General features: G+C 49.1%; 1 protein-coding gene, 1 long non-coding RNA gene and 1 other non-coding gene across 6 annotated transcripts in view; 2 read left to right on the top strand and 1 right to left on the bottom strand.

Annotated features, from left to right (window-relative positions):
• Nucleotides 1-21550, bottom strand: part of SEMA5A (semaphorin 5A) — a 218561-nt gene extending 197011 nt beyond the window's left edge. The window contains exon 1 of one of the 4 annotated variants that reach the window (XM_064160820.1): nucleotides 21469-21550. The gene's annotated coding sequence lies outside the window, so the exon portion shown is untranslated. Of the gene's footprint in view, nucleotides 1-20350; nucleotides 20413-20544; nucleotides 20684-21069; nucleotides 21141-21468 lie in introns of those variants that run through there. The other 3 variants (XM_064160823.1, XM_064160822.1, XM_064160821.1) reach the window with 3 other exon arrangements.
• LOC135184763 (uncharacterized) lies at nucleotides 21218-25553 on the top strand. The gene is made up of 4 exons (XR_010306155.1): nucleotides 21218-21427; nucleotides 21502-21678; nucleotides 22066-22196; nucleotides 24809-25553. It is a non-coding gene; the product is annotated as an uncharacterized LOC135184763 (long non-coding RNA).
• LOC135184987 (small nucleolar RNA SNORD123) lies at nucleotides 24643-24711 on the top strand. The gene has a single exon (XR_010306309.1). It is a non-coding gene; the product is annotated as a small nucleolar RNA SNORD123 (small nucleolar RNA).
• Nucleotides 25554-26070: the final 517 nt, after the last annotated feature.

Raw genomic sequence — 26070 nt, 5'->3', positions numbered from 1 at the left:
AGGCCAGGATGCCATTGGCTCTCTTGGCCACCTGGGCACACTGCTGCCTCATCTTCAGCTTACTAACTTAGTGCCATGGTTTAGTTGACTGGACAGGGATGGGTGAGAAGTTGGGCTGGATAATCTTGGAGGTCTCTTCCAACCTGGCTGATTCTATGATTCTTATGGAGAATGCTCTTTGGCAAATAGAACCATTACTTTACAGCTACATTTAATTCCTCTTGCTCTTTTCCTCACCTTGAAGCGGTTTGCCATTGAGCACTTACACTTTTGAAGGAGTTCCACACATAAATCAAATTTCAAGAATCTAAACCAAAGCATTGATTATTACCATAAAATCTGAAATTCTCTATGCTGTGAAGCTACAAATAATGCTGTGAAGCTACAAATAATTAAATAACACAAGTGTGCAGTCAGTGTTATTGGATTTCTGTGTCACTTCTAATACAACATTCTTATTTGACCTCTGCAAAACATCTCTTGGTCAAGACAATGCCAAGCACAAATGCAGGCTGGGCAGTGAGTGGCTGGAGAACAGCCTCCAGGAGAGGGACTTGGGGGTGCTGCTGGATGAGAAGCTCAACAGGAGCCAGCAGTGTGCACTTGCAGCCCAGAAAGCCAAGCAGAGCCTGGGCTGCAGCAGCAGAAGTGTGGCCAGCAGGGCCAGGGAGGGGATTCTGCCCCTCTACTCTGCTCTGCTCTGCTGAGACCCCACCTGGAGTACTGCATCCAGTTCTGGAGCCCCTGGGACAAGAGGGATGTGGAGATGCTGGAGCATGTCCAGAGCAGGGCCAGGAGGATGCTCAGAGGGCTGTAGCAGCTCTGCTGTGAGCACAGAGTGAAAGAGTTGGGGCTGTGCAGGCTGGAGCAGAGGAGGCTCCCAGATGACCTTCTTGTGGCCTGCCAGGATCTGAAGGGGGCTACAAAAAAGCTGGGGAGGGACTTTTTAGGCTGTCAGGGAGTGACAGGACTGGGGGGAATGGAGCAAAGCTGGAGGTGGGGCGGTTCAGATTGGAGGTGAGGATGAAGTTGTTGAGCATGAGAGTGGTGAGAGGCTGGAATGGGTTGCCCAGGGAGGGGGTTGAGGCCCCATGGCTGGAGGTGTTTAAGGCCAGGCTGGATGAGGCTGTGTGCAGCCTGCTCTAGGGTAGGGTGTCCCTGGGCATGGCATGGGGGGTTGGAACTGGATGGTCCTTGCTGTTCCTTCCAGCCCTAACTGATTCTATGATTGTAATGCAAAGGTCAAAGCAGAAGAGGTTTACAGACTCTTGAGTTAAGATTTCTGTCAAAGCTGTTCTTATTGCTAGCAGATGCAGCTTCTTAGAACTTCATCTTGAATGACATTGATTGATTGACTGGACAGGGCTGGCTGATAGGTTGGACTGGATGATCTTGCAGGTCTCTTCCAACCTGGTTGATTGATTCTATGATTCTATGGCATTCTCTCAGACAAAAACCTTCTCCAGTCTGTTACTTGTCCACAAAAATTGAGAAATTTCATTGTTTTCAATTACATTTTGCACAAAGTGGGTAAGGATGATCTGATAGTGTCAAGATAACAGAAGAGTGTTTAGAAGTCAATAAATGTTGTTAATGATTTCTAAGTCAGATAGCTCAAACTCCAATTTTAGCTTCCTAATAGAGTCAGGAGACTGCAAAGTCCTCAGTAAAGCATCAGATGAAGAGAAAAGAGCACCCTGCTGCTAAGTCAATAACCACCTTGGAATTCTAAGAGCAGAAAGACATGTCATTTTCTGAGGACAGTTCGTGTGTTAATCACAAAAGGAAACAGCCAGGAGTGGACCTTGCTCTTTTCTACCCCACCTAAAGCTTGCTTTCTCCCAGTAGTGTCTCCAAAGGCAGCAACCACAGGACATCCTGGACACCAAAGTGGAAGAACACAGTTTTGATGAGTGGAGCACTGCTGGATAAGGAATTGGCTGGATGGTGGCATGCAGAGAGTGGTGATCAATGGTGAAATGTCTACTTGGAGACCAAGTGGCATCCCACAGGGGCCAGTGCTGGCACCAGTGCTGTTTGACATCTGTGTCAGTGATGTGGGCAGAGGAATCAGCGCACCCTCAGCAAGCGTGCAGATGGCACCAAGCTGTGTGGCACAGTCAACTTGCTAGAGGGCAGGGATCCATCCAGAGGGACCTGGACACTCTGGAGAGGTGGGTCCAGACCAACCTCATGACATTCAACAAGGCCAAGTGTAAGGTCCTGCACCTGGGTCAGTGCAATTCCAAGCACAACTCCAGGCTGGGTGGGGAATGGCTGAGAGCAGCCCTGAGGAAAAGGACCTGGGGGTCTGGGCTGATGAAAAGCTCAACAGGAGCCTGCAGTGTGAGTGCAGCCCAGACACAACCCTGTGCTGGGCTGCAGCCAGAGCAGTGTGGGCAGCAGGGCAAGGGAGGGGATTCTGCCCCTTGGCTCTGCTCTCCTCACACCCCACCTGCAGTCCTGTGTACAGTTCTGGAGCCCCCAGCACAAGCAGGACATGGAAGTGTTGGAGCCAGTCCAGAGGAGGCCACCAAGATGCTCAGAGGGCTGCAGCAGCTCTGCTCTGAGGACAGGCTGAGAGAGTTGGGGCTGTGCAGCCTGCAGAAGAGAAGGCTTTGAGGAGACCTTGGAGTGGCCTTGCAGTATCTGAAGGGGGCTCCAGGAAGGCTGAGGAGGGACTATTGACAAGGTCTTGTAATGACAGTACAAGGGGTAATGGGGATCAGGCTGGATGAAGCTTTGAGCAACCTGTTCTTGTGGGAGGTGTCCCTGCCTATGGCAGGGCCTTGGAAAGTCAATTATAGTGAGCAGGATCTTCCTTCTCACAGTCCTTACTTTTGCCCTCTGGGACCTGGACATTGTGGTTGGAGCCCTTGCTGCTGAAGACTGAGACAAAGAAGTCATTGAGCAGCTCAGCCTTATCCATATCCTTTCTCATCAGCTCTCCATTTCCCTTCTGGAAGGGTCCCACATTCTCTCTAGTCCTCCTTTTCTCACTAATGCATCTGAAGTTCTTCTTGTTGCCCTTAATGTCCCCAGCCAGATTCAATCCCAGCTGTGCTTTAGCTTTCCTAACCTGAGCTCTGGCTGCACAGACAACTTCTTTGCATTCGTCCCAGGTTCCCTGTCCTTGCTTCCACTCTCTGTAGCCTTTCTTCTTGCACCTGAATGTGTCCAGGAACTCTCTATTCATCCATGCAGGCCTCCTAGCATTCCCACCTGCCTTCTTCTTTCATGGGATGAATTGCTCCTGGGTCTGGAGAAGGTGACCCTTGAGCACTGAGCAGCTTTCCTAGACCCCACTTCCTTCCAGTTTCCTCCCAATGCAGCCTGCCAAGGAGGTCCCTGAAGAGGTTGAAGTCTGCTCTGCAGTGAGTTTGCTGTGCACCCTTCTTGATGCCTTGAGGATCTTAAACTCTACCATCTCATGGTCACTGCAGCCAAGGCTACCCTTCAGCTTCACTCATCACCCCCTCCTTGTTGGTGAGGACCAGGTCCAGCATAGCATCTTTTCTTCTGGGTTCCTCTACCACTTGGGGGAGGAAGTTATCATCAGTGCACTCCAGGAACCTCTTAGATTGCTGCTGCTCTGCTGTGTTGTCCTTCCAACAGATGTCAGGGTGGTTGAAGTCCCCAGTGAGGACCAAGGCTTGTAAGCATGAAGCATCCTGGCTTGCATCAGGAACAGTGTGGCCAGTAGGACAAGGGAGGTTATTCTTCCCCTCTACTCAGCACTGGTCAGACCACACCTTGAGTGCTGTGTCCAGTTCTGGGCCCCTCAATTCAAGAAAGATGTTGAGGTGCTGGAGCATGTCCAGGGAAGGGCAACAAAGCTGGTGAGGGGCCTGGAGCACAAATCCTATGAGGAGAGGTTGAGGGAGCTGGGGGTGTGCAGCCTGCAGAAGAGGAGGCTCAGGGGTGATCTTATTACTGTCTACAACTACCTGAAGGGGCATTGTAGCAGGTGGGAGGTGGCCTCTTCTCCCAGGCAACCAGCAATAGAACAAGGGGACACAGTCTCAAGTTGTGCCAGGGTAGGTCTAGGCTGGATGTTAGGAAGAAGTTCTTCACAGAGAGAGTGATTGGCATTGGAATGGGCTGCCCAGGGAGGTGGTGGAGGCACCATCCCTGGGGGTCTTCAAGAAAAGCCTGGCTGAGGCACTTAGTGCCATGGTCTAGTTGATTGGCTAGGGCTGGGTGCTAGGTTGGACTGGATGAGCTTGGAGGTCTCTTCCAACCTGGTTGATTCTATGATTCTTCTTCCTGGGAGAAGACACCGACCCCACCTGGCTACAGCCTCCCTCCGGGGAGCTGTAGACAGCAATGAGGTCTGCCCTGAGCCTCCTCTTCTCCAGGCTCTCTCAAAGCCTCTCCTCACAGGGCTGTGTTCCAGCCAGTTTCCTATACTCCCACTTGAAGCCACTACAATTTTGCCACTAACTTCCACCCACACAGGACAACGTCAAACACCTCCAACCAAGACTGTCTTAATACCCATGAACACATTGCACACTTTGATGCTATATGAAGAACACCACTAAGAACAGTGAGTTAGCTTGGCACAAATCCATTCAAACGTTTCAAATCAATACATTAAGTTGTGTTTGAATAACAGAGGGTGCAGAGCATTATTTAGTGCTTCTTATCACCTGCAGGATGCAATGCTAATTTTACATTTCTGGGTGAATGCCCACTCCAGGACATGCTGTTTTCACTAGGTTCTGACAGGGCCATCCAGGGGCACATCTCCACTATCTAGAGCAGTACTGTAAGGCTATTAGACCTTCCTGTTACCACTTGACTCAATAGGAGAAAATAATACATGTTCTTCTGTAAAACTTCCCTTCATACTCTGACCAACTTTACACAGTAAGTCATGTGAATAAACCCAAAATAAACACCTGAGAAGAGTATAATTAGAAGAGGTCAGATGTGGTATGTAGTCATTTTCCCTCTTTACCTAATGTCTGTCTCATCAACCCCCAAAATAATAGTATTTTACATGCATTATGGTGAGTGTTCAGTTCACACAGTATCACAGTATCACAGTATCATTAGGGTTGGAAGAGACCTCACAGATCATCAAGTCCAACCCTTTACCACAGAGCTCAAGGCTAGACCATAGCACCAAGTTCAATGCACTGAAAAATCATACACCACCTAGATTTTTCCAGGTGTCTAATACTACAGTGACCAGATCTGCCTCTGCCTTACTGAGTTAAAAATACAACAAAACCATGTAACAAAGAAACAAACATGGTGATAACTGCATCACTACCTTCCACATAACAAGGTGGATGTCAGGGATGACATCCCTGAACGGTGGTTTGTCAAGTTTCATTTCACTGAGTACAACAGAGAATCAACTTTTACTTAAGAGAATCACAGAATCAACCAGGTTGGAAGAGACCTCCAACATCATCCAGTCCAACCTAGCACCCAGCCCTGGCCAATCAACCAGACCATGGCACTAAGTGCCTCATCCAGGCTTTACTTCAACACCTCCAGGGACAGTGACTCCACCACCTCCCTGGGCAGCCCATTCCAATGCCAATCACTCTCTCTGACAACAACTTCCTCCTAACATCCAGCCTAGACCTCCCCTGGCACAACTTGAGACTGTGTCCCCTTCTTCTGTTGCTGCTTGCCTGGCAGAAGAGCCCAACCCCACCTGGCTGCAGCCTCCCTTCAGGGAGTTGTAGACAGCAATGAGCTCTGCCCTGAGCCTCCTCTTCTCTAGGCTGCACACCCCCAGCTCCCTCAGCCTCTCCTCACAGTGCTTTGTTTACTCTACAGAGCAGCTCTTTTGTTTCCACAAGGAGATAGTTTTAACCAAGGTACAAGAATGAGATTTAACAACCAGGGTTCAAAACTTCTACTTTTCTATTCACATGCACTTCTCCCCTTACCTGTCACACTTTAACAGGTGTTATCACAGTATCATCAGGGTTGGAAGAGACCTCACAGATCATCAAGTCCAACCCTTTACCACAGAGCTCAAGGCCAGACCATGGCACCAAGTGCCACGTCCAGTCCTGCCTTGAACAGCTCCAGGGACGGCGACTCCACCACCTCCCCGGGCAGCCCATTCCAGTGTCCAATGACTCTCTCAGGGAAGAACTTTCTCCTCACCTCCAGCCTAAATCTCCCCTGGCACAGCCACCTGAGAGAAGAGAGCAACCTCCCCCTGGCCACAACCTCCCCTCAGGTAGTTGTAGACAGCAATGAGGTCTCCCCTGAGCCTCCTCTTCTCCAGGCTAACCAATCCCAGCTCCCTCAGTGTTGAACCTGAGACTGTTCTGAGAGCTGTGATCCATTATGATAGATTGTACCATATTTTCAATCAGACACTTAAATGTAAGCATAGTATTTGGCAATATAGAAGGAAACAATAAGACCCATTCTCTGCCAAAATCTCCAATGATAACATTCCCAATAGAGGGAAGTGCCAGCCAGAAACAGTTACATGAAGCTTAAAAACCACTGAGAAGGAAGAAAGTCTTCATTTATTAAATTAAATGCCTTTTCTTTTTCATTCTAATGGTTTTTGCTGATTTTCTCAAGTATGCATAATTAAACCCAGTCACCATCATCAACTCTGCTCAAAACAGAAACTAATGAACATGGCACAGAAGCAGCTTAGACCTGGAGGAGTCTCTGACATTTATTCCTAGCAAAGACTGTTCATTAATTACTCCCTTTGTTCTAAGTCTCTCAGTGGTATTTTTGACATCACACTACAAGTCATTGTGACTTAGTCCTCCCAGCCACTGACATATGCACTATGTTGAAATGAATGAAACTACCTTTGAAGGATTTTCATGAAGATATTTAAAGATACAGGGGAAAAAAAGGTCTGGATGTGCCAACAGTGGAATAAAGAAGCTGTACTGGCATGTAAGTTCTTAGCAGAATGCAGGAGTACCCTGGCCTGTCTTATACCTTAGGCATCATCCTGCAGATGACAGATCACAGTATCCCAGTATCCCCAAGGATGGAAGAGACCTCACAGATCATCAAGTCCAACCCTTTACCACAGAGCTCAAGGCCAGACCATGGCACCAAGTGCCACGTCCAGTCCTGCCTTGAACAGCTCCAGGGACGGCGACTCCACCACCTCCCCGGGCAGCCCATTCCAGTGTCCAATGACTCTCTCAGGGAAGAACTTTCTCCTCACCTCCAGCCTAAATCTCCCCTAGTGCAGCCTGAGGCTGTGTCCTCTTGTTCTGGTGCTGGCCACCTGAGAGAAGAGAGCAACCTCCTCCTGGCCACAACCTCCCCTCAGGTAGTTGTAGACAGCAATGAGGTCTCCCCTGAGCCTCCTCTTCTCCAGGCTAACCAATCCCAGCTCCCTCAGCCTCTCCTCGTAGGGCTGTGCTCAAGGCCTCTCCCCAGCCTCGTTGCCCTTCTCTGGACACGCTCAAGCATCTCAATGTCCCTCCTAAACTGGGGGGCCCAGAACTGAACACAGCACTCAAGGTGTGTTCTAACCAGTGCAGAGTACAGGGGCAGAATGACCTCCCTGCTCCTGCTGGCCACACCATTCCTGATGCAGGCCAGGATGCCACTGGCTCTCTTGGCCACCTGGGCACACTGCTGGCATCATCCTGCAGATATCAGATCTAGCAGAATTAAGTCAAATTACTTATCAATAAAGCAAGGGATACACTGATTTGTTTTGTTGTTCTTTTTATTGGGTTGTTTGTAGGTTGCTTTTGGTTTTTTGGCTTGCTTGGACTATGAAGCTGTGATAGTAGAAACTTGCCATAAAGTAACACTCCCCACAACGGAATGAAATGGCAAGAGGAGACAAGCACCTGGCAAGACAAGAGGTGAACAAAATCTGCTGGTTAATATGAAATCTCTAGAGCCTCTGATTTTCATCTGTAATTGAGTTCTCTGGACCTGACCTGTGACTACAGAGAAATCTTTGAAGGTGCCAGTGCGTGCAGGGAGATGGGGAACAAGTGTGCTGTCAACTGCTCTGCTCATTTTAAATGCCATTTTCAAGACTTTTCAGTGTTGGTAACACTCACATTTTAGGACTTATAACAACATTCAAGGTTGGTAAGGTGACCCACCTAAGGAACAAAGCAATGGCTGTGCACATTGTCTACCTGGACTTTAGTAAAGCTTGCGATGCTGTCTCCCACAGTAGTCTCCTTCAGAAACTCATGGCAGAAGACTTGGCTAAGTGCACTCTGCACTGAATGAAAAACTGGCTGGTTGGCCAGGCCCAAAGAGTGGTGATAAGTGGCTGTGGTGGTAGGCTTGATGGGGCAAACATGGACTTATCCATGCCTAGACATATACCCCTGCCCCCTTTACTTCTGTGCTGGGGAAAGGCAATGGCAAAAGCCCTGGCATCACCTAATATGGTGAGGCTTGGCAAAGTGCCATTCTGATTGGCTAATCTCTGTCCAATGCCCCATTAGTCTCAGGCTGGATCCTGATAAAAGAGATAAGCAGGTAGCACAAGGGCTGCTACCACCTCATTTTGCATCCTAAATTTGCCTGAACAGCTTAGCAAGAACAGGCTCCAAATGCCTGCATGCAATCAGCCTGCACAGCCAGAGTGACATTGTGCTGAGACTGCACATCACAGGACATCCTGCCTGCACCTGGAAGTCTCCTGCCAAGATGAGAAGTCCTGGAGATACACAGATCATCCAGAGGAGCCAGAAGACAAGGTCAGAGATTGTCTGCCTCCTTTCCCCAAAAGCCTGGGGATAATCAAGTCTCAACAGCCAACAAGACAGAGTTCCCTGTGCTTTGGGTACTGTCTGATTTATACTTTGCAAGTAAACACTTAAAAGCCTCTTCCACTGTAATATCTGCATTTGCCACTTTAAGAAATAGGTGCTCTAGCTCTGCCTGTTCTCTGCATGTATAAATTTTGAACCTGTGAATAAGTTTCTGGAGAGATTTAATGTTAATAAACAGTTTTCACTGTTTTTAACAATCGTCGCCTGGATAGCAAATTAATACAGATTATCAATTTTGCATCATCCCTCAAAGTGAGGTCAAATACTCAGCACTGGTCAGGCCACACCTTGAGTGCTGTGTCCAGTTCTGAGCCCCTCAATTCAAGAGAGATGTTGAGGTGTTGGAAGGTGTCCAGAGAAGGGCGACAAAGATGGTGAGGGGCCTGGAGCACAAACCCTATGAGAAGAGGCTGAGGGAGCTGGGGGTGTGCAGCCTGGAGGAGGCTCAGGGGTGACCTCATTGCTGTCTACAACTCCCTGAAGGGAGGCTGTAGCCAGGTGGGGTTGGTCTCTTCTGCCAGGCAAGCAGCAACAGAACAAGGGGACACAGTCTCAAGTTGTGCTGGGGAAAGTATAGGCTGGATGTTAGGAGGAAGCTGTTGGCAGAGAGAGTGATTGGCATTGGAATGGGCTGCCCAGGGAGGTGGTGGAGTCACCATCCCTGGAGGTGCTGAAGCAAAGCCTGGCTGAGGCACTTAGTGCCATGGTCTGGTTGACTGGACAGGGCTGGGTGCTAGGTTGGACTGGATGATCTTGGAGGTCTCTTCCAACCTGGTTGATTCTCTGTTTCTGTGAACTACTGAACCCCTCAGGATTCAGTACTGGGGCCTGTCCTCTTTAATAACTTCATTAATGATCTGGATGAGAGGATTGAGTACTCTATGATCTCCAGAGGTCACTTCCAACCCCTAACATCCTGTGATTCTGTGACCTTCAGTAAGCTTGCAGATATCATCAACCTGAGGTGGCTGCATCCACCTGCAAGAGGGTGGGGAAGTTTTCCAGCAGGATCTGGGCAGGTTAGACTGATGAGCCAAAGCTGTCTGATATACCCTAAGACCAAGTGCCCGGTCCTGCACCTGAGTCATAACAACCCCAAGGAAAGCTACAGAGCTGGTGATGTGTAGTTGGAAATCTGCAACTTGGAGAGGGACCTGGGGGAACTGGTTGACAGTTGACTGAACATGAGTCAGCAGGGTGCCCAGGTGGCAAGGAAGGCCAATGGCATCCTGGCTTGTATTAGAAACACTGTGGCCAGCAGGACAAGGGAGGTGATCACCCCTCTGTTCTCAGCACTGGCGAGGCCACACCTTGAGTACTCTGTTCAGTTCTGAGGCCCTCACTATAGAGGGATATTGAGGTGCTGGAGCATGTCCAGAGAAGAGCAACGAGGCTCTTGGAAGACCTGGAGCACCACACAGCCTCCTCTTCTCTAGACTGAACAAACCCAGCTCCTTAAGACGCTCCTCACAGATCACATGCTCCAGGCCCATGGGAGATTGGAGTGAAGAGAGGACCAGCCTCTTCTCCTTGATGACAGGGCCAGAGGAAATGGTTTCAAGCTGTGCCAAGGGAGCTTTAGGATGGCTATTAGGAAATACTTCTTCACTGAAAGCATTATCAAACATTGGAATGGCGAAGCCACCATCCCTGCAGTGTTCAAGCAGCACGCTTAGGGACGTGGTTTAGCATTCACCCTTCACTATTCATATGCCTCTGCCACACAGTGGTTGGTTTGGGTTTTTTTTTTCTCTTCTGGAAAAAGATAAAAATTAAAACACAATTTATTTACAACTGAGGGTGATGGAGCAGCTTTGACAACAGTCATGCTATAAAAAGATGAATGTGTTCTCTCCCAAGAGGCAGTGAGTGCACTGTAAGCAGCGAGTTCGTGTGGGTGCCCAAAGGAAAATGACATAGTTGCTCAGGTTATTTATAGAGCATTTTATGATTGCAGGTTTGAGACACACATAGAAAGACTCAAGCTAAATATCAGAAGTGTTTACCTCTAGTCCAAGACTATTTTTCATCAAGCCCTGAGACTGATCTTGCTGGCTTTTAGATTAAACAAATTTGCAGAACAACTTTCCCTGCCAGTGATAGGTAAGTAAGCAAAACCAGCAATCTCTAACAAAACCTAGTTGCAAATTCACTTACAGGAAAAAATACTAAAGAGCAAAAAAAGAACAGTGATTCCATGGGAGTGCCTGGATCTCTCTCTTTGCAGTTGTTGCTAGTTACACATTTCTTGGTTATCAGCAGTTAAATGGCAATGTTCAAGCTCCATGGATTTGCCTTCAATATTAAAGACCTAAGCAATGCTTCAGCTAAGGAGTGTAACACAATGCACTCTGGAAAGCCATGGAAAAGAAACTGGAAAATTCTGTTCTTTTGGATAATTCAGGTGAGCCTGTGTAGAATCATAGAATCAACCAGGTTGGAAGAGACCTCCGAGATCAGCCAGGCTAACCTATCACCCAGCCCCATCCAATCAACCAGACCATGGCACTAAGTGCCTCAGCCAGGCTTGGCTTCAACACCTCCAGGGATGGTGACTCCACCACCTCCCTGGGCAGCCCATTCCAATGCCAATCACTCTCTCTGACAACAACTTCCTCCTAACATCCAGCCTATACTTTCCCCAGCACAACTTGAGACTGTGTCCCCTTGTTCTGTTGCTGCTTGCCTGGCAGAAGAGACCAACCTCACCTGGCTACAGCCTCCCTTCAGGTAGTTGTAGACAGCAATGAGGTCACCCCTGAGCCTCCTCTTCTCCAGGCTGCACACCCCCAGCTCCCTCAGCCTCTCCTCATAGGGTTTGTGCTCCAGGCCCCTCACCAGCTTTGTTGCCCTTCTCTGGACACATTCCAGCACCTCAACATCTCTCTTGAATTGAGGAGCCCAGAACTGGACACAGCACTCAAGGTGTGGCCTGAGCAGTGCTGAGTGCAGGGGCAGAATAACCTCCCTTGTCCTGCTGGCCACACTGCTCCTGATGCAGGCCAGGATGCCATTGGCTCATGTCACACCTGCAGTTACACTGACACCAGCGCCTTACTGGGATGAGTGGTGATGAGTACCTCCAAAACAAGCAGTGCTTTTAAGAAGATCAGTTCCACACTCCTATTTCCAATATGGCTCTACATGAAGAGTTACATTGGCACAATTAAGATGACCCAGTGTTTACAACTGACTGACATAAAGACCCAAAATTGCCAAGGAAGACAACAAACTACAATGCCCACTGGCAGGCATAGCACAAAATCATAGAATCAGTCAGAGTTGGGAGGGAACACAAGGATCATCTAGTTCCAACCCCCCTGACATGGGCAGAGACATCTCACACTAGATCAGACTGTCCAGAGCCTCATCCAGCCTGGCCTAAAACACCTCCAGGCATGAGGCTTCCATCATCTCCCTGGGCAACCCATTCCAGCCTCTCACCACCCTCATGGTGAAGAACTTCTTCCTAACATCCAGTCTGAATCTACTCATTTCTAGCTTTGTCCCATTCCCCCAGCCCTGTCACTACCTGACATTCTAAAAAGTCCCTCCCCAGCTGTCTTGTAGGCCCCCTTCATATACTGAAAGACCACAATAAGGTGACCTCAGAGCCTTCTTCTCTCCAAACCATTCAGCCCGATTGATAGTGGGGTAAAGCTGTGTTATAGCTTAGCCTTTTCCATTTCCTGACTTCCTAACTCTCTACTTTTGACCATAACATCCTTCTGAAGAATTCCTGATCTAATCAGAATCTGTAAATAAACCTAAACTAGTTTTGTATATAGTTTGGGGGCAGGGTTTTCAGGAAAATTAAATCATTTCTTTTGGGTCCTGGTTCTGATGCAATGAAATAATTCTATTTTTATAATTCCTGACTCAGCCATATTAATTCCCTGGCTCCACAAGAGGCTGGGGGAATGACCTGAAGTTACTTTATACTGGAGAACACACAGCACAGAAAAAAAACATATCAAGCTTTTTTAAACCAGAAAACAAATGTTCATTTCCCTGCCTTTGTAGAGTTCATCAGCAACAGAAATGAGTGATTCATCAACAACCTTGGATAACAATTTGGATAACAAGTTGGATAACCTCAGATAACAAGTTACACATGGCACAGCAATGTGCCCTTGTGGCCAAGAAGACCAATGGGATCCTGGAATGTATTAGGAAGAGTGTGTCCAGCAGATCAAGGGAGGTTCTCCTCCTCCTCCTCTACTCTGCCCTGCTGAGACCTCATCTTGAGTACTGCCTTCAGTTTTGGGCTCCCCAGTTGAAGAGGGACAGGGATCTGCTGGAGAGGGTCCAGCGAAGGGCAATGAGGATGATGAGGGGACAGGAGGGCACTGCCTGATCAGGAGAGGCTGAGGGACCTGGGGCTGCTTAGTCTGGAGAAAAGAAGACTGAGAGGGGATTTAATAAATGCTTCTAAGCACCTGAGGGCTGCCAGGAGTGGGGGACAGGCTCTGCTCACTGCTCCCTGGGATAGGACAAGGAGCAATGGGTGTAAGTTGCAGCACAGGAGGTTCCAGTTCAACGCAAGGGGGAACTTCTTTACTGTAAGGGTCCCAGAGCACTGGCACAGGCTGCCCAGAGAGGTTGTGGAGTCTCCTTCTCTGGAGCCTTTCAAGGCCTGTCTGGATGTGTTCCTCTGTGATCTGTGTTAGGTAGCATTGTCCTGCTCTGGCAGAGGGGTTGGACTGGATGATCTCCTTGGGTCCCTTCCAACCCCTAATGCCCTGTGAGCCTGTGAACCTTTGGGCAGGTCAGGGATTAAAACTATCAAAGTATTCTCTCCCTAGCTACAGGGGCCTCATAGCCAACTCTTCATTAATCATTCTAGATTCTCAACTGAACCTCAATCCATGCAGAAAGAACATTTCAGCTGTGTTGGGCATTTCCACTTAAACTAGCAATTCAGAGAAGGAAGGCAGCAGCAGGGAAAGAGCAATTCAAGAAGGCCTGAGGAACAGAAGATGGTGAGAAGAACTGACAATCTGCAGTATGGCCTGGCCACATCACATTATAAATAAACCCTGAAGCCATCACCTATACCCTAATTCATTCATTACATCCATTTAGTGAAGCCTAAGAAAGCATTGCAGTATTGAGCACAGCCCTAGGAGGAGAGGCTGAGGGAGCTGGGATTGGTTAGCCTGGAGAAGAGGAGGCTCAGGGGAGACCTCATTGCTGTCTACAACTACCTGAGGGGAGGTTGTGGCCAGGAGGAGGTTGCTCTCTTCTCTCAGGTGGCCAGCACCAGAACAAGAGGACACAGCCTCAGGCTGTGCCAGGGGAGATTTAGGCTGGAGGTGAGGAGAAAGTTCTTCCCTGAGAGAGTCATTGGACACTGGAATGGGCTGCCCGGGGAGGTGGTGGAGTCGCCGTCCCTGGAGCTGTTCAAGGCAGGACTGGACGTGGCACTTGGTGCCATGGTCTGGCCTTGAGCTCTGTGGTAAAGGGTTGGACTTGATGATCTGTGAGGTCTCTTCCAACCTTGGTGATACTGTGAGACTGTGATTACAAAGAGAAAGGCCAGGAACAGGCATTTCAGTACTTTGGAAGTTAGAATTTCTGTAAGATTCTCCTGAACTTAACAAATACTGCTAAGGGGTGCACTGTAGCTGTTCATCTAGCAAGGAGTTTCAAAAATAGGAAATTAAAACAAACAAACAAAAAAACCCCACAACAAATTCTATGCCAAAGATTCAGAGCTACTCAATCAGCATAGCAAAAGAGAAAAAGTCATTTGCCATTACAGGGGTTGATAGCCATGAAAAGGTTGGCCAGTTCTGTCAGAAATGAAGATCCAACAATTCTGAAGAGACCTGGAGCGGAGCCCTGTGAGGAGAGGCTGAGGGAGCTGGGGGTGTGCAGCCTGCAGAAGAGGAGGCTCAGGGCAGAGCTCATTGCTGTCTACAATTCCCTGAAGGGAGGCTGTAGCCAGGTGGGGTTGGTCTCTTCTGCCAGGCAAGCAGCAACAGAACAAGGGGACACAGCCTCAAGTTGTGCCAGGGGAGGTCTAGGCTGGATGTTAGGAGGAAGTTGTTGGCAGAGAGAGTGATTGGCATTGGAATGGGCTGCCCAGGGAGGTGGTGGAGTTGCTGTCCCTGGAGGTGTTCAAGCAAAGTCTGGCTGAGGCACTTAGTGCCATGGTCTGGTTGATTGGCTAGGGCTGGGTGCTAGGATGGACTGGCTGATCTTGGAGGTCTCTTCCAACCTGGCTGATTCTATGATTGTACACTGGAGCTTAGGAATAAATCATGATTTTAAAAGCTGGGAAAAGGAATGAAAATCTGTATTCTCTTGCTACCACACAAGAAATTTCCTAATACAGATAAGCTACTTAGATATGTCTGGAAACAACACTGCAGTTGCAGCTACACAGCATTTAAGCTCTTTCTAAAACAAATCATTCAAACTGTTTGATAAGATAACCTTTGAGAAGACAACTTTTCACAGCTGAGTTAAATTAAAGACTTTCATCTGCAAAGGCCAGAGTGCTGACTTCATATCAATCTCAGCTTTCTGCTACTATCACTGACAAACATCAGCTCCTCTGTGAAGTTGCTCGACTTTCTAATACATAGTGGGACACAAATATAGACATCATTTAGTGGGCATGGCAGTCTTGGGTTGACAGGTGGACTTCATGGATATTAGGGGCTGAAAGGGACCCAAAGAGATCATCCAGTCCAACCCCCCTGCCAGAGCAGGACCATACAATCTAGCACAGATCACAGAGGAACACATCCAGACAGGCCTGGAAAGGCTCCACAGAAGGAGACTCCACAACCTCTCTGGGCAGCCTGTGCCAGTGCTCTGGGACAATCACAGTAAAGAAGTTCCCCCTTGTGCTGAGGTGGAACCTCCTGTGCTGCAGCTTACACCCATTGCTGCTTGTCCTATCCCAGGGAGCAGTGAGCAGAGCCTGTCCCCCCTCTCCTGGCAGCCCTCAGATACTTATAAACATTTATCAAATCCCCTCTCAGTCTTCTTTTCTCCAGACTAAGCAGCCCCAGGTCCCTCAGCCTCTCCTCATCAGCCATGCCCTCCTGTCCCCTAATCACCCTCATAGCCCTCTGCTGGTCCCTCTCCAGCAGATCCCTGTCCCTCTTCAACTGGGGAGCCCAAAACTGAAGGCAGTATTCAAGATGAGGTCTCACCAGGGCAGAGTAGAGGGGAAGGAGAACCTCCCTCGATCTGCTGGACACACCAACCTTAATGATTCTATGATTTCTTCACAAAAGGTCTCCAAAGAGAGACTAATTTTATCAATATATTTATTAAAAAATCATGAGTAGGGAGATAAAGAAATGATTTGTAGAGCAGACAATTATTGGGTTGCATCAAAGTTCCTCAGGGAAGACACAAATTTGTGAACACAAACAAATTTGTTGCATGAATGAATCTCTTAAATGATAAAAGGTTTGCATGATTTATAATTCGGGGGGGGGAGGAGCGAAATCAAGAATGAAGCACTAATTTGATTGCAGCTTAGGGGTCATTAACTCAGTTGACATTTGCTGCCTTCCTGACAAATGTTACTATACTTAGATGCAACCTGGCAGACTTCTTAAACACTTAAGACACTTTTAGGAAGCAAACTAAAATAAAAGCCCCAACTTTTTTTGGAAACAGCTTTGCTTCTTTTTACAACAGTGGCTTTAACAGAAAAGTGTAGTTCAGTGGCACAGTTCCAGCTGTGGGTTGCCCAAGTTTGGGTAAAGATGGCACACAGCAGACTGCTACCTGCCTTTCAGAGACTACAGCTGCAGCACTGCAGCCTGGGAATTAAAACTAGCCTCCTGCCTTAGAATCATAGAATCAACCAGGTTGGGAGAGACCTCCAAGATCATCTAGCCTGCTGCCTTAGAATCACAGGATCAACCAGGTTGGAAGAGACCTCCAAGATCATCTAGCCTGCTGCCTTAGAATCACAGGATCAACCAGGTTGGAAGAGACCTCCAAGATCATCTAGCCTGCTGCCTTAGAATCACAGAATCAACCAGGTTGGGAGAGACCTCCAACATCATCTAGCTTGCTGCTTTAGAATCACAGAATCAACCCAGGTTGGAAGATACCTCCAAGATCATCTAGCTTGCTGCTTTAGAATCACAGAATCAACCCAGGTTGGAAGAGACCTCCAACATCCTCCAATCTAACCTAGCACCCAGCCCTATCTGATCAACCAGACCATGGCACTAAGTGCCAGGGTAGGTATAGGCTGGATATTAGGAAGAAGTTCTTCACAGAGAGAGTGATTTCCCATTGGAATGGGCTGCCCAGGGAGGTGGTGGAGGCACCATCCCTGGGGGTCTTCAAGAAGAGACTGGATGAGGCACTTAGTGCCATGGTCTGGTTGATTGGACAGGGCTGGGTGCTAGGTTGGACTGGATGAGCTTGGAGGTCTCTTCCAACCTGGTTGATTCTATGATTCTACAATCTAATTCCAAAAGGGTCATTTTAAAAGTGTTTATATAGTGTTTGACCAACAAAATTCAACCCACAAACCTCATTCTTTTTCATCAGTTACAGCTTTGTGAAACATATTAGTAAACAACAATTCTGGAGTCCGTAACTTAGACCTGTTCCAAATAGGGATGCATAGACACGCCAAAGAGAATGAAAGGGTAATAATGAAGAGAAAAAGGCTGATTAATAGTAATCCTGAGAACTCAGCACTAGCAACAATTCCCATTAAAACATCTCCATAAAATGATGTTACAGACAATGAGACGTTTCTCAGCAAGAGCCATCCCAATTCGTGTTGGAAGTTGTAGCCACTTTAGAACATACATTACCAAACATCAAGATCTTATAAAAAAGGAATTGTAGAGCAGATGTTAAATCCAAAGCTGAATCATAGAATCAATCAGTTTGGAAGAGACCTCCAAGCTCAGCCAGTCCAACCTAGCACCCAGCCCTATCCAGTCATCTAGACCATGGCACTAAGTGCCTCAGCCAGGCTTTGCTTCAACGCCTCCAGGGATGGCAACTCCACCACCACCCTGGGCAGCCCATTCCAATGCCAATCACTCTCTCTGACAACAACTTCCTAACAACATCCAGTCTACACTTTCCCCACCACAACTTGAGTCTGTGTCCCCTTGTTCTGTTGCTGCTTGCCTGGCAGAAGAGACCAACCCCACCTGGCTACAGCCTCCCTTCAGGGAGTTATAGACATCAATGAGGTCTGCCCTGAGCCTCCTCTTCTGCAGGCTGCACACCCCCAGCTCCCTCAGCCTCTCCTCATAGGGTTTGTGCTCCAGGCCTTTCACCAGCTTCATCATCTATCACTGCTATTCATAAGTCAGGCACCGCAACATATTACCTAATGACACTGGTTTAAGTTAAATACTGCGGTATCAGATTGCACTCACCACTGCCCTCCCAACTCCCACTCCCACGTAGTACTTACTGGTAGCACACGCCTACTACCAACTGATAGCACTCTCAACTATCCATTTACACATCCTACAATACCGCAATAACCCCCTGCCAAGACTGGAAGTGACACAGCACTTGCACACCAGAGTACAGAAAGGGGTCTGGCCCCTGCTCGTCCCAGAATTCAGCTGCTTCCTCGGATGAACTCTTTCACACAACCTCTAACAGAGAGACTGAAGCCTGCAGGAGGTGTTGCAGTTCGTGGCTTGTAGTATAGTTTACTCACTGGAAAGCGATGAACTCCCTTTAATGAAAATCCTGTACTTGTATCAGACTGTCAACAGAAGTTCACACCCAGGTGGTTTCTCCAAGTAGCTGGGGGAAAGAATTAAAGTCAAAACAAACAAACAAGGCCCAACAAACAACACCTCCACTCGATTCTCTTCCTTCTGAAAACAGCATCAACCCACAGTATCACAGTAGCACCAAGGTTGGAAGAGACCTCACAGATCATCAAGTCCAACCCTTTACCACAGAGCTCAAGGCCAGACCATGGCACCAAGTGCCACGTCCAATCCTGCCTTGAACAGCTCCAGGGACGGCGACTCCACCACCTCCCCGGGCAGCCCATTCCAGTGTCCAATGACTCTCTCAGGGAAGAACTTTCTCCTCACTTCCAGCCTAAATCTCCCCTGGCGCAGCCTGAGGCTGTGTCCTCTTGTTCTGGTGCTGGCCACCTGAGAGAAGAGAGCAACCTCCTCCTGGCTACAACCACCCCTCAGGTAGTTGTAGACAGCAATGAGGTCTGCCCTGAGCCTCCTCTTCTCCAGGCTAAACAGTTTCCACCCCTTGCATCCCTGCCCAACGGGAAACGAGTACAACAAACCCGACACAACCCAAGTTTATGGATCATTACAAAGTGCAGGAACACTCCTACTACCTGAAAATATTTTAAGAAAACAGCCCTGGTTAAAGATTAAAACAAGAAACAAATGAGGCTAATGCTTTCAGTTTCTCAACCAAAACAAAACTGCTACCACGTGCTAAGGAATAAGCAGTCCCACTTAAAAGCAAGTTGAAACACTGGAATGGGCTGCCCGGGGAGGTGGTGGAGTCGCCATCCCTGGGGCACTTCAAGGCAAGGTTGGACATGGCACTTGGTGCCATGGTCTAGCCTCGAGCTCTGTGGTAAAGGGTTGGACTTGATGATCTGTGAGGTCTCTTCCAACCCTGATGATACTGTGACACTGTGAAAACAACCACTGGAACTCAAAGTAAACTGCCACCCTCAAGAGCAAAATCTTAGTTCTCAGCAGGACTCCTCACAGCTGTTCACCATAAAAAAGAAGAAAATGAGATGAATCAGTTACTAAATGTAATAAAGTTAAGTCCTCAATACCTGCTGCAGAGCAAGGGGAGAATACAGCACCAAATACAGCCGACTACTAGAAGATTTCATTAGGCTAAGCAAAGCACCTAAGGCCATACCTCTGCTTTCCACAGCAAACACACACTCTTGGCTGAGTACACATGGTATATGTATGACATCACCAAGCTGAACAATTCTTAGTAAATCAAACTTTGCTAAACTGAGTCAGTCTTGCATAACCAACCGAGGACGCTGATACTGCTCGGACTGTGATTTGAGCCCAACTGCCAGTATGGAAAGTCCTATTTTTACAGCATCGTAGCTGGGCTAGCACCACACCTACCTACCTGAGGGCTGTTGAAGCATGCTATTACTATAACTTTAACAAGTGCTTTGGGTGCTAAGATGCTTTTCTTAGCTGTATTCTTGCAGATTCTAAGCACCTTCACAGCGAGCGTGTGTGCACAAGCATGCACAGACCTCTCCTGCTCATGGTCCGGTTTGCTGAAGGCAGGGATGCACTGACAGCTCCTCCCCATCCCTGCCGAGTCCTCCAGGAATAATCCCGTGCAGATTATCCTTCTGTCAATTTACTGAGCGCATTTAGCATCTGGGAATGACAGAACAAGTCCTAACAGCTGCTATTTATCTGATAAACCATCCTGACCAAAAGGTGGATTAATACAACAGACCGAGGCGCTTATCCAGAACGGTACCGCCAACTCCACAGCTTTCAGAATGCCAAAACGGGGTCAGGCCACAGACTGCAGCCAGCCAAGTAAAAGCGACAACAAAAGCACGTTGGGACTCCAAGTCGTACCGCAAGAATATCCCGCTGAAACTCCCACGTTTCTCAGACAAGTGCCGGTGCTCTTCGCGCCTCCTCTCCTCTGCTCCCACCAGAGAAGGCGGCAGACCAAACTTCACTCGCCGAAGTCTAACAAACCCCTTTCAAGACGTTTCAGAGCCACCAACTACCCTCCCGGCAGCCACGGCTCAGCGACAGCCACGCACCTCACGCTGCCAGGCGAGAAAATCCTCCCGAGAGGGGGATCCCGCGGGCCGGCGCCGGCGGGGAGCAGCTTCCACACCCGCTGGAAATGCGGTCCCAGGTCCGGCCGGTTCGGCCTTTCCCGAGCAAACAACACCGCCTTCGGGGAGACCAACTGCCTGCTCTGAGCGGCTCGGGGACTTTTGGGGGTGGAGCCCGGCAATACCCGATCCGCGCTTCGGCCGCCGGCAGCGCTCTCCGCCGCAGGCCGCCGGCAGCAGCGCCGCTTCGCCTCGCTCTCAGCTCCCCCTGCCGGCACCCCGCCGCAACGGCGGCCGAAACGGCGGCCAGCCTCCTTGCCCCCGGAGGGTGCCCCGCCGGAGCGAGGAGCGCAGCCCGGCGGAGCTCAGGCCAGGCAGCCCCGGGGAGGGAGAGCGCGGCCGAAGACGCGCCGTCTCCGCGGCTCCCCGAAAGCCCCTCTGCCCCCGGCACAGACAACCCCTGCCCGAGCACCGCGCGGGGAAACAGAGGGGCCGGGATGGGGTTACCTGAAAGCGCCGTAGGGCTACAATACGCAGGCAGGCACTGATGTTGGTCTCCCTGCCGCGGCGCTACCGCCTCACGCCGCCATGGCCGCAGCATGGACCCGCGCAGCCCTGCCGAGCCGCTCGCTCCCACCAAGTTCGCGGCGCAGCAGCTGAGCGCATCGCCCGCCGGCCGGACCCAGCGCCCCGCCGCGGGGGCGGAGTAGCGCTAGCTGCCCGGCCCCGCCGATGCGAGGGTCGCTCCTCAGCCAACGCTGCCCGGGGCTGTGTTCTCGGATTGCTCCGTTCCCTCCCCCGCGCTGCACCCTCCGGGCCAGCCGAGAAGTTGCAACTCGTTGAGATATTCGTGCTTGAGGCATAGGTTTGTTTGGTATATTTTTGGATCTATTTTCGTTTACTTACCGCAGCCCGGGTAAGTAGGCTTCTCGCCGTCAGATTTGAGCAGGGGCTCCCCAGAGTCAGGACAACTGAGCACAATACACCCGGGCGAGCTGCAGCAGCGACAGCGGCAGGACTGGAGAGACGGTGGCCGAGGCGTAGCTCCACGAGTGCCGGGGGCCGCAGGGCTCCCGGCCGTTCCCCAGGGATCTGAGGACCAGGGAAGCGCAGCAGGTAGAGGCGAAGGGGAGGCGGATGCCCTTGGCTGCCCCGGGGCGTGGGGACAGAACGGGAGCGCCCCGGGAGCGAACGCCCGTGCCGAGGCGGCGGGCTGCCGGCTGCTCGCTCCCCCGAGCGCGCCAGCAGCCGGGCACCCAAAGCCCAGCGCCCCGGCCCGGCGCCTCCGGGACGCGGGGTGGAACGGCGCAGGCAGCAGGAGCCGCGCACCGGCAGCCCCGTCCCACGGCCAGCCCCTCGGCCCTGCGCTGCGCGACTCGGCGTGGGCGGGCGGGGGAGCGCGGCGCTGACATTTTTGCGACCACGTCAAAGCCTGCAGCGAGTCCTTCTCCGCCCCCTCCCCTCTCCTCCTCTCTCCTCCCTTCTCTCCCCTCCCCGGCACAGATCGACGTGTCAGCCCCGAAAGTTCGTCTGTAGGCCCTGGGAGAATCCCGTATGAAGGTCCCGTGGCGTGAGCGGAGCTGAGACGTGGCACTGCGGCGCTGGCAGCCGGGGTGTGCAGGCATCTGCCCCAGGTACGTTCGTTTGCACATCCACACTCACCGTATTTTCCATGCATGCCTTTATGTTCAGCCAGGTACGTTCGTTTGCACATCCACACTCACCCTATTTTCCATGCATGCCTTTATGTTCAGCCAGGTACGTTCGTTTGCACAACCACACTCACCGTATTTTCCATGCATGCCTTTATGTTCAGCCAGGTACGTTCGTTTGCACATCCACACTCACCCTATTTTCCATGCATGCCTTTATGTTCAGCCAGGTAGGTACGTTTGCACATCCACACTCACCCTATTTTCCATGCATGCCTTTGTGTTTTGCCAATCCGCCTATGTTAAGCAAGGAGGTTACTTTTTGTTCGTATGTGTATTTCAGTGAATTCCAGCCAAGTGGCTTTGTCCTCTTTTTATGGCAGCATTTGCACGTTCCCGCTACACAGCGTAGCAGAAACCAACTTGTTTGCAGCAAGACTCGCATTTAATAAGCTTCCATTTAATAAGCACTGGGAGTTTCTTAAAATAAATCATAGAATCATAGAATCAACCAGGTTAGAAGAGACCTCCAAGATCATCCAGTCCAACCTAGCACCCAGCCCTATCCAATCAACCAGACCATGGCACTAAGTGCCTCATCCAGGCTTTCCTTGAAGACCCCCAGGGACGGTGCCTCCACCACCTCCCTGGGCAGCCCATTCCAATGGGAAATCACTCTTTCTGTGAAGAACTTCTTCCTAACAACCAGCCTAAAATAAAACTGTGGAACTGATCCTATTAAAAAAAAATAAACTATAATTAAAACAACCAGAATCAAAACTTACCTGAAAATCCAAATTGCCTGAAACAGCCAGCTCACAGGAGAGCTTCCTTTGGCTGTGTTAGAAAAGAAACTTGTTGAAGGAGAAGAGTTAATGAACGTTTGGAATTACTGTTACACAAATGAAGCTCTGGAATTTGGAACATTCTTTCTGATTGCTTCTTGGTATTTAAAAAAAAAAAGAAAAAACAAAACCACCAAGAAGAAAACAACCAAACCACAAACACAAATAACCAAGGGCCAAACTTTTTTTTTCCCATTGCAGTCACGTAACCCTGACAGATGGGGATGTTTCCTTATTTCTAATAATAGAGATTGTAAGACTCCAATAGATGTAGGAGCAGTTTGCTGTGAAAGTTCCTGAGCTCCATTTTATACTTAAAAGTTGCCATCAAAGTAATTGCAGTACAGGACAAGTCATATATGTACTCCATTGGAGATGTTCAAGTTGTGCTGGGAGGAATCTAGGCTGGATGTTAGGAGGAAGTTGTTGTCAGAGAGAGTGATTGGCATTGGAATGGGCTGCCCAGGGAGGTGGTGGAGTCACCATCCCTGGAGGTGTTGAAGCCAAGCCTGGCTGAGGCACTTAGTGCCATGGTCTGGTTGGTTGGCCAGGGCTGAGTGCTAGGTTGGACTGGATGATGTTGGAGGTCTCTTCCAGCCTGCTTGATTCTATGATCTGGAGGTTTCTTTAGAAAATATCTGTTCACATCATCAAGTCCTATGCTTTCTATATATCTTCACCTATTAGAATAACCTTACATTTTCCAGCTGCTGGGGAAAAAACCCAACCCTAACATCCATACTTTAGATGAGTTGTTCGAGAGAAGACTGGATGAGGCACTTAGTGCCATGGTCTAGTTGGCTGGATAGGGCTGGGTGCTAGGTTGGACTGGATGATCTTAGAGGTCTCTTCCAACCTGGCTGACTCTATGATTCTATGCAGAACAGGTCCTTAAGTGCCAAATCAGATGCACAAAAACTTTGCAGGGTTGTAGGCTTTTCTTCAAGTCTACGATGCCATTTTTTCTTTAGTATTTGCCTAATGCTACTCCTACAGCCACTTTCAAGTTGTTAGGCTGTTTGGGTTTTAACAGTTCTGGACCAAAAAGGAATGGGTGTAAGTAATACCACCTAGTTTTTGCTTAATGAGGAACAAGAAAAAGGGGATACAGTCTCAAGCTGTGCTGGGGGAGGTCTAGGCTGGATGTTAGGAGGAAGTTGTTGGCAGAGAGAGTGATTGGCATTGGAATGGGCTGCCCAGGGAGGTGGTGGAGTCACCATCCCTGGAGGTGTTGAACAAAGCCTGGCTGAGGCACTTAGTGCCATGGTCTGGTTGACTGACTAGGGCTGGGTGCTAGGTTGGCCTGGCTGATCTTGGAGGTCTCTTCCAACCTGGTTGATTCTCTGATTCATGATACTGGTATGATTTAGGCACTTTATATAAAGGGCTTAATTTTAGGAATGTTTAAGGTGATTGTTTTCTGCCCAACTGTAGAATACAAATAACTGCACAAGCTGAATTTTAGTCACTGTCTCTTTGTTTTCCTTAAAGTCACTGACAGATAATATGCTTAACGAAGTTGTTGTGTGAGCCTTAAAGAAGGGTTGGCTAATTTCAAGTCCCTAAGTGTAGCCAGGTATTTTGGTGAAAGTGATGAATTCTGGGATCCTGATTCGTGTGATCTGAAAAAGCCATCCATTTCCTGATTCACCTTCATATCTCCTCCAGGAACAAAACCAAACAAACAGAATATTTTACAATGAATGTGTGCAGTCAAACAATTTTTATATGTGTTTTTCTATCTTTCAGCCACTTCCCTGAGCAGATACTTTGAAAATGAAGAGGAAGGTAGAAGGGAGAGCGAAGAATGCCTTGGAGAATTCCAGCTGAAACATCTGAGTAGAAACAATAGGAAGTATTAATAACCCTGATCTCTTAACTGAGTCAGAGTTTGGACTGAAATTATGAAAGCCACAAACCTAAGGGCCACTGGGATGAGCAGATGGCCAAAGCTCCTGCTGTGAGCACAGACTGAAAGAGTTGGGGCTGTGCAGACTGGAGAAGAGGAGGCTCCCAGGTGACCTTCTTGTGGCTTTCCAGCATCTGAAGGGGGCTACAAAAAAGCTGGGGAGGGACTTTTTAGGCTCTCAGGGAGTGAGAGGACTGGGGGGAATGGAGCAAAGATGCAGGTGGGGAGATTCAGAGTGGAGGTGAGGAGGAAATTGTTGAGTATGAGAGTGGTGAGAGGCTGGAGTGGGTTGCCCAGGGAGGTGGTTGAGGCCCCATGGCTGGAGGTGCTTAAGGCCATGCTGGATGAGGCTGTGGCCAGCCTGATCTAGGGTAAGTTCTCCCTGCCCATGGTAGGGGGTGGAACTAGATACTCCTTGTAGTCCCTTCCGACCTTGACTGATTCTATGATTCTATAATTTAGGTAAATTGGAGCAACTCCTTTGTGAGCAGTTTTGCTTTGTTTTAACCATATCTTAAATCCAGCAAAAAAAATAATGCAAATTAAATTGATGGAATAAAAAATGACTAATGAGAAAAGGCTTTTCCTGTAGATGCTCACTGATGGTCTTTAATGTGTTTTTATTTAAACACAAGACATCTTTGTGACAAAAGTCTCACTCTGCCCTTTCCCTAAAACAACACAAAAAGCTCTAAGCACTTGCTGAGACTTTACACATGAATAGAGACAGGAGATTAACAAGATGCATATTATTATAGATTGATATTTCCAGCCTGGTATTCATTGCCAGATCAGATGATATAGTAGCAGCAGGGAGGGTTAAAGGACTAAAAGAGTTTGGGCTGTTCAGTGTGGAGAAGAGGAGGCTGTGAGGTGACCTTGCAGCCTTCCACTACCTGAAGGGGGCCTACAAAACAGCTGGAGAGGGACATTTTAGGCTCTTAGGGAGTGCCAGGACTGGGGGGAATGGAGCAAAGCTGGAGGTGGGGAGATTCAGAGTGGAGGTGAGGAGGAAGTTGTTGAACATGAGAGTGGTGAGAGGCTGGAATGGGTTGCTCAGGGAGGTGGTTTAGGCCCCATGGCTGGAGGTGTTTAAGGTCAG

Source organism: Pogoniulus pusillus, chromosome 21 (assembly GCF_015220805.1).
Source record: "Pogoniulus pusillus isolate bPogPus1 chromosome 21, bPogPus1.pri, whole genome shotgun sequence".
Lineage (NCBI taxonomy): Eukaryota > Metazoa > Chordata > Aves > Piciformes > Lybiidae > Pogoniulus > Pogoniulus pusillus.
This window is presented reverse-complemented; position numbering and strand designations above follow the sequence as displayed.